At 46.9% G+C, this 12701-nt stretch overlaps 1 long non-coding RNA gene across 1 annotated transcript in view; it reads left to right on the top strand.

The window, feature by feature from the left end:
• The first annotated feature begins 10401 nt into the window (after positions 1-10401).
• The window catches only part of LOC146074287 (uncharacterized), a 133264-nt gene continuing 130964 nt past the window's right edge, over positions 10402-12701 (top strand). Inside the window, exon 1 of the long non-coding RNA XR_014473401.1 lies at positions 10402-10705. This is a non-coding gene — a long non-coding RNA (uncharacterized LOC146074287). The remainder of the gene's footprint in view (positions 10706-12701) is intronic.

Here is a 12701-nt window from a genome sequence, read left to right as displayed (position 1 = left end):
TTGAAAACATCAAAATCGCAAATGTAATAGGGGGTGATTTTTCAAAAGCTGCAAAACTTGCTGAGAAAATAATGGCATTAGCGCTAAAGCCCCATACACTCAGAAAGGGCTTTCTGATTGATATTGTTCACAATATTGTCTAGTGTGTACACTGAATATCATTGACGATGCGCGATCCTGTGTACCAGTGATACAATGGAGAGTGGTAACCTACTAGCCAACCAGCTCCCAGCTGTCATTTTTCAAACACAGTCTGTAGCATGGTAGGAGATGTTAATGGCTGGTAGTTGATCACTCTCCATTTTGTCACTTTTTGAAGCTTAAAACATCTGGCCAATCAGTGAGAAGCTTTTCTGAGATGACCATGTCAGATACACTATACATGGCACAATAGGTTTTGTCCGCACCCTCTGCAAAGCACACACACAGCAGGATACTACAGGGTGTATACTGTATATTATCTAATGGTGCGTACACACGGTGCGATATATCGCCTGGCGATATATCACCAAGCGATATATCGCTCAATGCCCCCTTTTCATCGGTGACCAGAGATGGTCGCTGATGAAAAGAAAACGGTGCCGCAGAGGTAATCAGCTGGTCGCAGGAGCACACTCCCATCATTGGCTATATGGTCGCCAGCGACCATACTGCCCGCGATATTATCAAACATCGCTGCCGTGTGTACACAGCTTTACACACAGCTTAGAGACACAGCCCATTTGTTCTCTGCTGGACACACTGCAAAGATGGATCTCAAATCTCCTAGTCACAGGAACACATCAACCTACTGACGGGTTGGGATCATTTGGTCTACAGAATCTTGGTCGACACCATTAGGTCGAAATGGGGAAAGGTCAACATGGGTCTAGGACGACAGGTCATTAGGTCGCACACAAGCATTAGGTCGACAGTGTCTAGGTCGACAGTCAAAAGGTCGACATGGGTTTTTTTCACCTTTTTTTTTTAGCCGAATGTTGACACAGTCAATACAGTTTAAAGAGCACCACATCCCCTAGCTTTGCTCGTGATGCTTCAGGCACTATTTTATTCTCCCACCACACCCTAGTGGATGCTAGGGCATAAAATAACAAAAAACAGTGAAAAACCCCATGTCGATCTTTTGACTGTCGACCTAGACACTGTCGATCTAATGACCTGTTGACCTAGACCCATGTTGTCCTAGACCCATGTTGATCTAGAACCATGTCGACCTATCCACATGTCGACCTAATGGTGTCGACCCAATGCTTGTCGACCAAGATGCTGTAGACCAAATGACCGTATCCCCTACTGCCCCCCCCCCACCCACACTGCCACCAATAGCCCGGGGCTAGCCTACCCTTCCTGGAATGGCCGGGAGTGTCCCGGAAATCGGGTCCCCCTCCCGGCCCCCCGGAAAGGATGGCAACCCTCCCGCATTGTCCATTGTCCTGCATCTTCAACGGAGGGTGTTGTCCTTGGGACAAATGACGCGATCGCGTCACTTAAACCCCACTCCCCGCAGTGTAATGCATAAAATACCCACATTGCACGTGGGGGGGGGGGGGCATGGCGTGGCTAAAATAACGCGCCCCCTGCCATACTGAGCTGGCTGCCCTCTCCTGGAGAAGGCAGCCAGAAAGCTGGCAACCATGCAATAGCCACTTTTCAGCCCTTTGAGTGAAGTGTGAAGGTGACATCTTAGAGGTTCCTCAGCTGTACAGCTAAACATAACAGTAACTGGAAAACTAAAACCAAGCACAGGTAACAAATAGCAGCACACTTACAGTACACAATACAGCTGAGATGTACAGAAGCAAAGGAGTTGTCATGGGGCTGGTTGTTGCTGGAAGAGATCAATGACTGCAAGTGGGAAGTGATGTGGTAGGGAGAGAAGTCTAATACCAGGTAATGTAGGAGGGTACACTTTGATGGAACTGAAATAAAGCAGCCAGTATTTACCCTGCACAGAAACAAAATAAGTCACCCAAATCTAAAGCCCCGTACACACGGGGGAGATATATTACTCAGCCATATATGGCTGAGCAATATATGGCTGAGCAATATATCGCTCAGTGTCTCCTTTTCATCAGCGACCAGAGATGGTCGCTGATGAAAAAGAAACTGCCGGGGGAGCCGCAGAGGTAATTAGCTGGTCTCAGGAGCATGTTCCTGCGACCAGCGATCACCACAGGGGCAAAAATGTGAGCGCGCACCCGGCGATATATCGCCGGTGCACACTCCCATCGCGGGCAATATGGTCGCTTACCGACCATATTTCCTGCGATATTGTACAAAATCGCCCCCGTGTGTACGCAGCTTAACTCTCACATTTTGAGTATGAGTCATAGGGTCAAGACTACGAAGGTCGACCACAGAAGGTCAACAGGGCTTAGGACAACACAAGCATAAGGTCAAACATGGGAAGGTTCACAGTCAAAAGGTTTGACATGAGTTTTCACGTTTTTTGTCCCAAATTTTGACGTAAGTCGACATGGACACAGTATCAGTGTACTGTGTCCCCTCACATGGCTCGCTGCGCTTGCAATGGTTTGGGCACGGTGCCTCACTGCGCTCGGCGTACTATTATAGTCTCCCTCCACGCCCTAGTGGATGGTAGGGTATGAAAAACCACCTGTTTTGGTAACTCATGTCGACTTTTTGACTGTAGACCTTCCCATTGACCTTCTGACCCTGTCAACCTTAGCTATGTCAACCTGTTTCATGTGTCGACTTAAGCCCTGAGGACCTTTAGTGGTCGACCTAATGTATGTCGACCTTCATAGTGTCAACCTAGCTACTGTTTCCCGCTCAGTCAGGCCCTATAAGCATACATCATCTTCCACACACATCGCACCCCATGCTTTTTGTCCCCTACTTAACTCTTTGTTCTATTTTAAAGCTGATCACACTTGTGTCTCACACATTTCTCGCATATACAGATGGAATAGAATCGCCAATCCCCACCCCGCACCAACCAATGGAAGGGGGCGGAGGCGCCCTGTTCCGTCTGAGCCCTCTGCTGCCCTCCGGCAGCCCCCGCACCTCCCCACTCCCTGCCCCCACTCCCTGCCCGACTCCCTGAAGCAGGGAAGACACTCCCCGCCACCTTGCTGACGGGGACACACAAGCGTGTGAGAAGCTTGCGCGTCCCCGTCAGATGGAGCTCCTTTGGGTGGCGATACCCTATAGAAGCCTATGGGCTTCTTTTCTCCGCCCGACGCCTCCGCCGAAAAACCCACCGACCCCCCTCTCCCCCTCCCTCTCTTACCTGGTCCAGGTCCTCCTGGACCCGGAAGGTAACACCTTCCTCCCCCTAGTGAGGCAGCCGGACGTCCTTCTGGCTGCAGGGGGGAGGAGGAGGCGCCGGGGACAGCCTGCTTAGCTGTCCCCGGCATGAGGGATGCAGGAGGGAGCAGGGAGGTGACGGAGACCCCCGCACACCACATTCCAGGTATCGCGGGGGGCCTCCATCACTGCATCACGATGCCAGCCGCATATGTTAGTACATATGCGGCGGCCAGGCAGCGAAGTATATCAATACATCCAGCCCTTGGTGTGTAATATGCCTTGAATAGAATTATCTTAATTATTTTAATGATATATATTCCCTGGTATAACCTTGCAAGAAAGTTATTAAAAGGAACATAATTAGTTGTTTACTATAAGAAGTTATTAAATGAAAAAAACTGATATTTGCTTACAAATATGATGTTAATATCAGAACGGAAAAAAAGAATAACACATCAATTCTCATCAATACGGTCTGCCATTTAAAAACTACGATCGGTGGACATCGATGATCAGCAATTTGTCTGGAATTTACCAAATCCAGCATGTTAAAAATCCCAGACTTGCTAATCGCAATAATTTTGGTGCAGGATGGCAAATTGAGTATACTGTATTTAACAACTTGGATTTTCCAGATCCTCCAAACCAGGCATCAGGAGATAAAGGGATCACCCCAATATTCTGGTAACATAGGTGCCCCTTAAAAATAGGGCCGCTATTTTCATGTAACACACAATCTCCATAGCATTTACTTCTCAGAGGATCCCAACTCATTTCAGTGTTTGCTAATCAATATTATATTCTAGAAAATAATATGAACAGATAACTATATATATAGCAGGTTTACATTGAAACCAACATATAAGGTCATTTCCTTTTTTATTTTACAATATAAATATGTGAGGATTCAGGATGAATGTTTTGCTCTTTTGTCATGACTCCTGATACCGTACGGATTTTCCCCGAAGAAACTGTGTTTTCCTGGCACACCCAGTTCCTATAGACTAGAATCTCTTAGGCAAACAAGTATAAGAACAAATGCACTTTATTGCACACTGCACGCTCAGCAAACACAGCACTTCCAGTAAAAGCACAAATACCTGGCGCCAAATGTAACAGGGTGTGAGAATAAGAAAGTGAGAGATTTTGGGAGAGTTTTCCCTTTTTTTTTTTTTTTTTTTTAAGCAGCAATCATTTACACTGAATACCAGGTTTATTTACCATGCAATTGATTGACGCTTTAAATAAATGGGAAAACTCTCCCAAAATCCCACCGAAGTTTAGTGTTGAAGAAAGCTATAGTATTCACAGTAACTTTTTCTATATGTTTTATTAGTGACGCTACTGGCAGGGTTACTATTTTACTGCTTAATTGGATTGCTTATAACTAACTTTGGTTGATTAGCGCTTATCTGGTCTTCCTATATCTTTATAGGACCATGTGGTTTTGCAAATTCTTTTAGGAGTTCAAGTTCTGAATTCCATGTAGTCACTGCAATTACTGTGAAGCTCCTCCACACACCTGGTCATTTTAGCCTTATCATTTTGGGTATTTAGACATCATGGTAAACCCTCTACCTTCCTCTTTGCCCACTACTAATATCTTATGTATACATTTTAAACAGGACAAGCACATTAGAAAACCTCACAACCTTGTCAGATAAAATGCTGGTGCCAGATGCTAAGAAACATGTCTCTTCTCCATCTTTTAAAAACTGATGGTTCAGATTTACACAGTGCCTCATAAAAGGTTATTAATGAAACTAGATAATTTAGAGTTAGGAGATAAAATTTGTAATTGGATTAAAAACTGGTTGCACAATCAGGGACAGAGAGTTGTGGTAAATGGCATACATTCCAGCTGGGGTAAGGTCCAAAGTGGAGTCCCGCAAGTTTCAATATTGGGACCCACCTTGTTTAATATATTCATTAATGTGACATAGTGCGTAAAATTGCAATATTTGCTGACGGCACGAAATGGAGTAAGGAAATTAACTTAGGAGAGAATGTGGAAACACTACAAAGTGACTTAAATAAACTGGAAAGGTGGGAAATGCAGTTTAATGTTGAAAAATGTAAAGTAATTCATTTGCTTAATAAAAATGAACAAGCTAATTATAGGCTAAATTGAGTTAATATAGGAAATTCTGCTGTAGAGAAGGACTTGGGGGTCAACATAGATGCGAAATTGGGTAATAGTGCACACTGCTCAAGTGCAGCAGCAAAAGCAAACCGGACACTAGCATACATTGTGCAGTATTCAATGCACATTTACTAAATGTGCAGCGAATCCTGTTTAGGATTCGCTGCACATTCACAGGGTTCCGGGGGGCTGGAGCATTCGCTGCCAGCCCTCGGTGTCACCCTATTCAACTCGTCAGGGGCAGCGAGCCCCTGGCGGGGAATTTTAACCCCTGCGGCGAATGCCGCAGTGAGCTGGGGGAAGGCTGCAGGCAGGAAGATGGAAGTCTCCCTGCCTGCGCCTGACACTGAGGCGGGCTGCCAGGACACTGGCAGAACCCCCCCGGAGCTAGCAGGGGGCTGGGATCATCAGCCGCTGTACTCCCTGGTCCCGATTTGCTTTCGGCGAACAGTGAACATTGAATAGGGTGAATAACATTTTCAGTGAAACAGATTCACTGCAAGGAGTGAAAACAGCCCGATTCGCCGAAAAAACCCCGGAGCATTGAGTACTGGCCATTAAAAGGGGTATGGATGCAGATGTGATAGTGCCGTGCCTCTTTACAAGGCATTGGTGAGACCACACTTGGAATATTGTGTTCAGTTCTGGGCACCGCACCCTAAAAAGGACATTAATTAATTGGAACAGGTACAGAGAAGGGTGACTAAGCTAGTAAAAGGTCTTGAATCACTAGAATACAAAGGTAGTTTAACCAGACTGAATATGTTTTCACTGGAGAAACGGAGGTTGAGAGGTGATATGAGTAGTATGTTCAAATACTACCTTTTTCTTTAAAAGCACCAAACTCCACCTTGCCTCCGGGCGTCTGGAATAAACTTATGCCCTGGACAATGGGCCTGATTCTGGTTCACTTGCAAAAGCAAACTCATTCTTTAATGGACAAAACCATGTGCACTGCAGAGGGAGGGGGGGGGGGGAGCAGATGTAACATGTGCAGAGAGAGCTACATTTGGGTGGGGTTTGTACTTCATACTAATATATTGCAGTGTAAATCGAACTTCGAACTCTCTCTGCACATGTTACATCTCCCCCTCCCTGCAGTGCACATGGTTTTGTCCATTAAAGGAGTTTGCTTTTGTGAGTGAACCAGGATCAGGCCCAATATGTTAAAAGGGCCTGTTCCTTTTGAAGCTATTCTAAACAGCAAGCACCAGTATGGCACAATATATAACATTTTGGGGGAAATTTACTAAGCAGGCCGATCCCCGTACGAACTGGTACGAGCGGGTTCGACCGTATACGACCCGAAAATATGAATGGAGAATATGAAAAATTTACGAGGCTGTCGTATTCTCCTGATTCGTATTTTCACATTCATATCCATTGGTATTTGTTATGAATACGTAGGATGCGGCAGCATCGCACGGATCTGTGAGATCTGTGCAATTATGCCCTGTGTAAAAAAAAAGTAAAAAAAAGCAGCGTGTGTTCCCCCCCATGGCTATAACCAGCACCCCCAAGGATAACCCCTGCCCAGGTTGAAGCCCAGAGCTGTCCCCAGTGCCCTTGGTGGGCACCAGGCTGATTTGTTTTCTGTAAAAATAAAAGGGAATATTGTTTTGTTGTGAAACTACAAGTCCGAGCAAGCCTGCTCCGCATGAAGGGATTTGGATAACCACAAGTCCCAGTATGAGGGACATTAATGGGTCTGCTGGTACTCACCTGAGGATTACAACGTAGGCCTGTCCTTTTGTCCAGTAGAATCCAATATGGTTACCTGTGGAAGGAAATTATACTCCCCAACTAATCCTGCATAGATAGCATCCTCTTCTATCTTCCAAGATATATAGTAATTGTAATTATTCCCGGAACAGCCCGCCCACCTGGGTGTGCCCTCCTTCATTATTGGCACATGCCTACACATGCAGGAGCTGAACAGCAGCAGGACACAAATCAAGTACAAATCAAGTACAGACTTCCATATGCCGGACTTGCCCACCTCCTAGAGATGGCCATCATTACCTTTGTCGTCGATGGTTGCCATCGATGGAAAAAGTGCAACTAGCCATCGATAGTGTATTACTATGCAATGGCTGACCATCAATGTTTTTACATATCGATGGTCATTCGTTGTGGAAAAAATAAAAACTTAACTATCCTTTTAAGCTTGACATTGATGGTGGGAAACCATCTGGTTCTTCCCCATCGATAGCAAAAGTATTGGACATCAGCCACAAGCCATCGATTATTTCTAATCATGGCCATACCTACCGCCTCCTTCACTGCGTCCCGCTTCATGGAGGTGCATGAGTGGGACGCTGCTGCATGCTGAAGGGTGAGTCGTGTGTGTTGCCACTCCATCACCGACACTGACACCTGCGGGCTCCATGGTTGATGGCAACCAAGGAGCCTGCAGGTATCAGTGTCACTGATGGAGTGGCAGCACATGTGACAGCTGCCTGGAGCAGGAGACCGGCTATTGTAGGATCATGCAGCAGATGTGTGTGGGAGGGAGGGGGGGGGGGGGTCTCTCCAAGAAACAGAGCCCAGCCATCTGCCCCAACATGGTGTGCATTTAGTACAGGATTGGATTTGTGGGGGATAAACTGGGGGTGATAGGGACCAATGTTGGTAAAGGCATTAGCTGCACTACAGAGCGCTCCCTTCTCTACCTACACAGTGCAAAGATAAGGGGCTGTGTAATGTGGCCACTCCCCTAGTGTCATGTGGCCATGCCCCCTCATGGTACATGCCATGCCCATTTGCTCTGTGTGCCACAATCAGAACCACTAAGAACACTGAGCTATGTAACATGTGTGTGTGTGCAGGCTACATGGCTCACCATGCTATGTTAGAGGGGCACTGGGGGGCAGTAATCCCCCGACTTCTGCCTGCCACACTGCCCGCTGCTGTGGCCCAGATGGCTGCTGTATTCTGCACGCCCAAAGCTTAGGAGAGTTTTGTTAAGAATTTTTTATGTTTTTAAGTGCAAGGCTGATGGGGATGACTGAGAAGTACAGGGGGGAGGGAGAAGTGCGGATGAGGGAGGTGGAGAGGTGTAGGGGTGATAGAGAGGCACGGCGGGGGGGTACAGATGTGCAAGGGGGATGGAGAGATGCGGTGGGGACGGAGTTGCGCAAAGGTTTCAGGAGGAGTTGATGGAGCACAGCAACAGCCTGGTGGAACGCAAAGCACTGGTCTAACTGGGCGCTTCCGCTATGACACTGGTGGAAGGAGTCATACTGTGTCACCATGTCACCATGATGTGTTATGAGGGATTTGGGGGGGGAACGTTTAACTGCTCGGTAAGCAAAACATTTACGCAGTTCACGGAGCCAAACTGAATCACCCCCTAAATGTGGGATTCCTAAACCTACAAAACATTTTTTAAATTGAATTACTATTTTTTTTTTTTTTTACACTGCGAAACCTGCAGGCTTCAGTCAAATGCAAATGAAAAAGATTTTATACTGTACTTGACATTTGTATTTATTGGTGAATTCGTATTCACCAATAGGAATGATAGTGTATTTGCTGATACCATTGAAATGATTGAGAACTTACGGACGTATTCTATCGATGGTGTATTCATTTGTGTTTTTTACATACGGAAAGAATATGTACTGTACGTAAAAAAAAAAAATCTAATTTGTATAGATCAAATTTCAGCGTTAGTAAATTGGGTGCCGTATAACTGCCCGTCAGAGGGATCACGACAGTCAGTATCCCGACATCGGAATCCTGACTGCCGGTGCTCCGACAGGGGGGATCCCGACTCACATGGGCTATTCTCCCTTGTGGGGGTCCACAACCCCCCCATAGAGGGAGAATAGAACCTGTGGCGATCCCGCAAGGGGCTTCTTTGCGCTCTCCCCCTTGGCGAAGCACTGGCAGTCGGGATTCTGATGTCGAGATACTGACCGTCGGGATCCCCCTTGTCAGAGCACCATACCACAGTAAATTATCTGATGTGTGAAATCCATATGTATTTCCCTTTGAATAGATACAAATAGGACCATTCGTACCCATTCGAGAATAGTAAATTTACCACTATGGGCGGTATTCAATGACCTGAATCGTTGGTCACAGCGATTCAGATTTTACATTCGCCAGCCATTCACCGTTTTTTTACGTCGATTCGCCAAGCGTCGGGAGTCGCCGGGACTAGCTGTGTCACCCTATTCAACGTGGCTGAGAATCGCCGCCCCCAACGGCGATTCTCAGCCAATCCGGCGTTTCCCTAAACAGCTTCAGTACTGTAAGAAATTGCAGTGAAATGCAAGAAAAATGCAAATTACCCTGAAAAAACGATTCCAATACAGCAGACTGCAAAAGCTGTGTAATCTCCTCAAAGGCCAAACGAAGGAGTGAGGTGGGGAGGAGAATCATGGGTAAGTGAGGTGCACCATGGGTAAGAACAGTGCGTTGTGGGAGAAAAAAAAAATACCAGAAAAAATTAAATATATATTTGTATAGCACTTCTACGACCATCACATCACACAAGGGCAGCAAATAATAATACATTACACTTGCAGAGTTAAATTGAACACTTAAAACCAATTATTTCACAGGTTCCTATAAAAGTTCACCACAAAAAGATGACGAGGGACACTCGGTGAGGAACGGCGATATGAAACAAGAAATAAGAATCGCCAACTTCTCATTGAATACACTTTTGGCGATTCATGGTGATTCCCGTCGACTACCGGCGAATCCCCATGAAAATTCCTATAGACAAAAAACGGCGATTTGTAGAGAATAACATTTGGCGATTGGGGCTTCATTCACCGGTCGTCATCGGCGAATAGAGGTCGTTGAATAGGGTGATTCGCTTTTTCAGCTCCAAAAATCGCCGGCACACACGAAAAAAACACAGAATCGCCATAAAACTTGGCGATTCTGCCTCATTGAATACCGCCCTATATGTCCAAGGATTCTTGGTTTGAAAAAGCCGCCCAGCGTGCAGCGAAACGAGTTCTAAAGGAGTGCTCCTGTGACCCGATAATTCCTTCTCCACATAGCAGGAGCAAGTTTGTGTCTCCCAGCGGCTTTGTACAGCAGTACGGCAGACGCTGTGGCAGAGCGTCATACCGAACGTACAGAAACATCACGCCGCGGTGAGGAGACGGCTCACGCTGAAGCAACATAGGTACAGAATGGAGCGGGCACCACAGCACATCTCCACTTTGGAAATCGGATCTAACCGCGTGTTCCTAAAAGAGGGACAGGAGATACCTGCATTTACAAGGCGGACACTTATAAAGTTAACATCACTCTGCTTAAAAGGAGGTAATTCTCTTTCTTTTCAACGTGTATTTATCCACATTCATTTGCACAGAGACATTGTGGTGCTGCCCAAGTTTGGCAGTGTGTACACTGATTGAGAAATCGGATGGTTTATGGTATTTAAAGAAACCTGGGGCGAAATGTAATAGGGTGCGATTTTTTAGACATGTGCGATTTTTGGTCAAAAACGGCCGAAATCGCACATTTTCCGAAAATCGCACATTTAATAGGTTAAAAATCGCGGTAAAAAGCGCACTTTTTACCGCGAAATCGCACATTTTAAAGATGCGATTTTCAGTCACACTGAAAATCGCATCCAGATGTTTTCCCATAGGAAACTATAGAACTCGCATATGTAATAGGATGCGAGTTCTAAAGTCGCATATGGGACCTTACCAAAAAACGCAAAAAAAATAGACCAGCTTCTTGCTGGCGATTTTTACAGAACCATGCACAAATCTGTGTGATCTGTGCATGGTTCTGTCCAAAAAAAGGCTAAAAGTTAAAGTAAAAAAAAAAAACGGCGTGGGGTCCCCCCTCCAGAGCATAACCAGCCCCGGGCTGAAAGAGCCGGTCCTGGTTTCATAAAATCACAGGAACAAACAAGTTGGGGTTCCGTGCATTTTATAAAACCAGCACCAGGCTCAAGGGCCGGTCCTGGTTCCCAAAATACGGGGGACAAAATGACTAGGGGTCCCCCGTATTTCAAGAACCAGCACCGGGCCCAACCAGCCAGCAGGGTAATGCCACAGCCGGGGGGAGACTTTTTATACAAGTCCCCCCGGCCAAAGCATTTAGCCCTCTGACCGGTCAGCATGGGCAGGGGTCCTGGGGGAGTGGGGACCCCCCCAAAGAAGGGGTCCCCCCCCTCCAGAACTTACCAGCCCATGCTGAAGCCCGGGGCTGTCCTCGATGCCCCTGGGCGGTGGGCATCGAGCTGATATTTGGTGTAAAAAAATAGATAAACTATTGTTTTTTACTGTGGCACTACAAGTGCCAGCAAGCCTCCCCAGCAAGCTGGGACTTGGAGAACCACAAGTCCCAGCCTGCTGGGCATTAAAGGGCCCGCTGGCACTTGTAGTTCCACAGTTAAAAAAATAGTGCACAAAACACACTGACACACATTTTAAATAAAACTTTAATACACACATTACACACATACTAATACTTACCTATCTTCTTCCCGTAGGTAGCCCTGGTCCTGATGTCCTCCGGTCCTGTGTCGGCGTTCCTCTTCATGTCGACGTCCTTCTTGAAGTCGACGTCCCTGTCGGCGATGGCGTCCGGTGTCCGGGTCCGACGAAATCCATGGAGGAAGCTGTGGAAGGAAACCATACTCACCTGTCCCAGCGCGACGTAGTCCAGGTAAGGGTCTTGGAAAAAAAACAAACCGACACCCGAATCCAAGCGGACACGACGGAGACGCACGTGTGTTTGTTTACATCGTGCGGCTCCGCCTCCCGAATGCCGCTATTGGCCGCCTTGCGGCCTAGCGGCCAATCAGGAGCCGCTAGGCCGCAAGGCGGCCAATAGCGGCATTCGGGAGGCGGAGCCGCACGATGTAAACACCGTGCGTCTCCGTCGTGTCCGCTTGGATTCGGGTGTCGGTTTGTTTTTTTTCCAAGACCCTTACCTGGACTACGTCGCGCTGGGACAGGTGAGTATGGTTTCCTTCCACAGCTTCCTCCATGGATTTCGTCGGACCCGGACACCGGACGCCATCGCCGACAGGGACGTCGACTTCAAGAAGGACGTCGACATGAAGAGGAACGCCGACACAGGACCGGAGGACATCAGGACCAGGGCTACCTACGGGAAGAAGATAGGTAAGTATTAGTATGTGTGTAATGTGTGTATTAAAGTTTTATTTAAAATGTGTGTCAGTGTGTTTTGTGCACTATTTTTTTAACTGTGGAACTACAAGTGCCAGCGGGCCCTTTAATGCCCAGCAGGCTGGGACTTGTGGTTCTCCAAGTCCCAGCTTGCTGGGGAGGCTTGC

The sequence above is a fragment of the Crinia signifera genome, chromosome 4, assembly GCF_055691185.1.
Source record: "Crinia signifera chromosome 4, ASM5569118v1, whole genome shotgun sequence".
Classification (NCBI taxonomy): Eukaryota; Metazoa; Chordata; class Amphibia; order Anura; family Myobatrachidae; genus Crinia; species Crinia signifera.
This window is presented reverse-complemented; position numbering and strand designations above follow the sequence as displayed.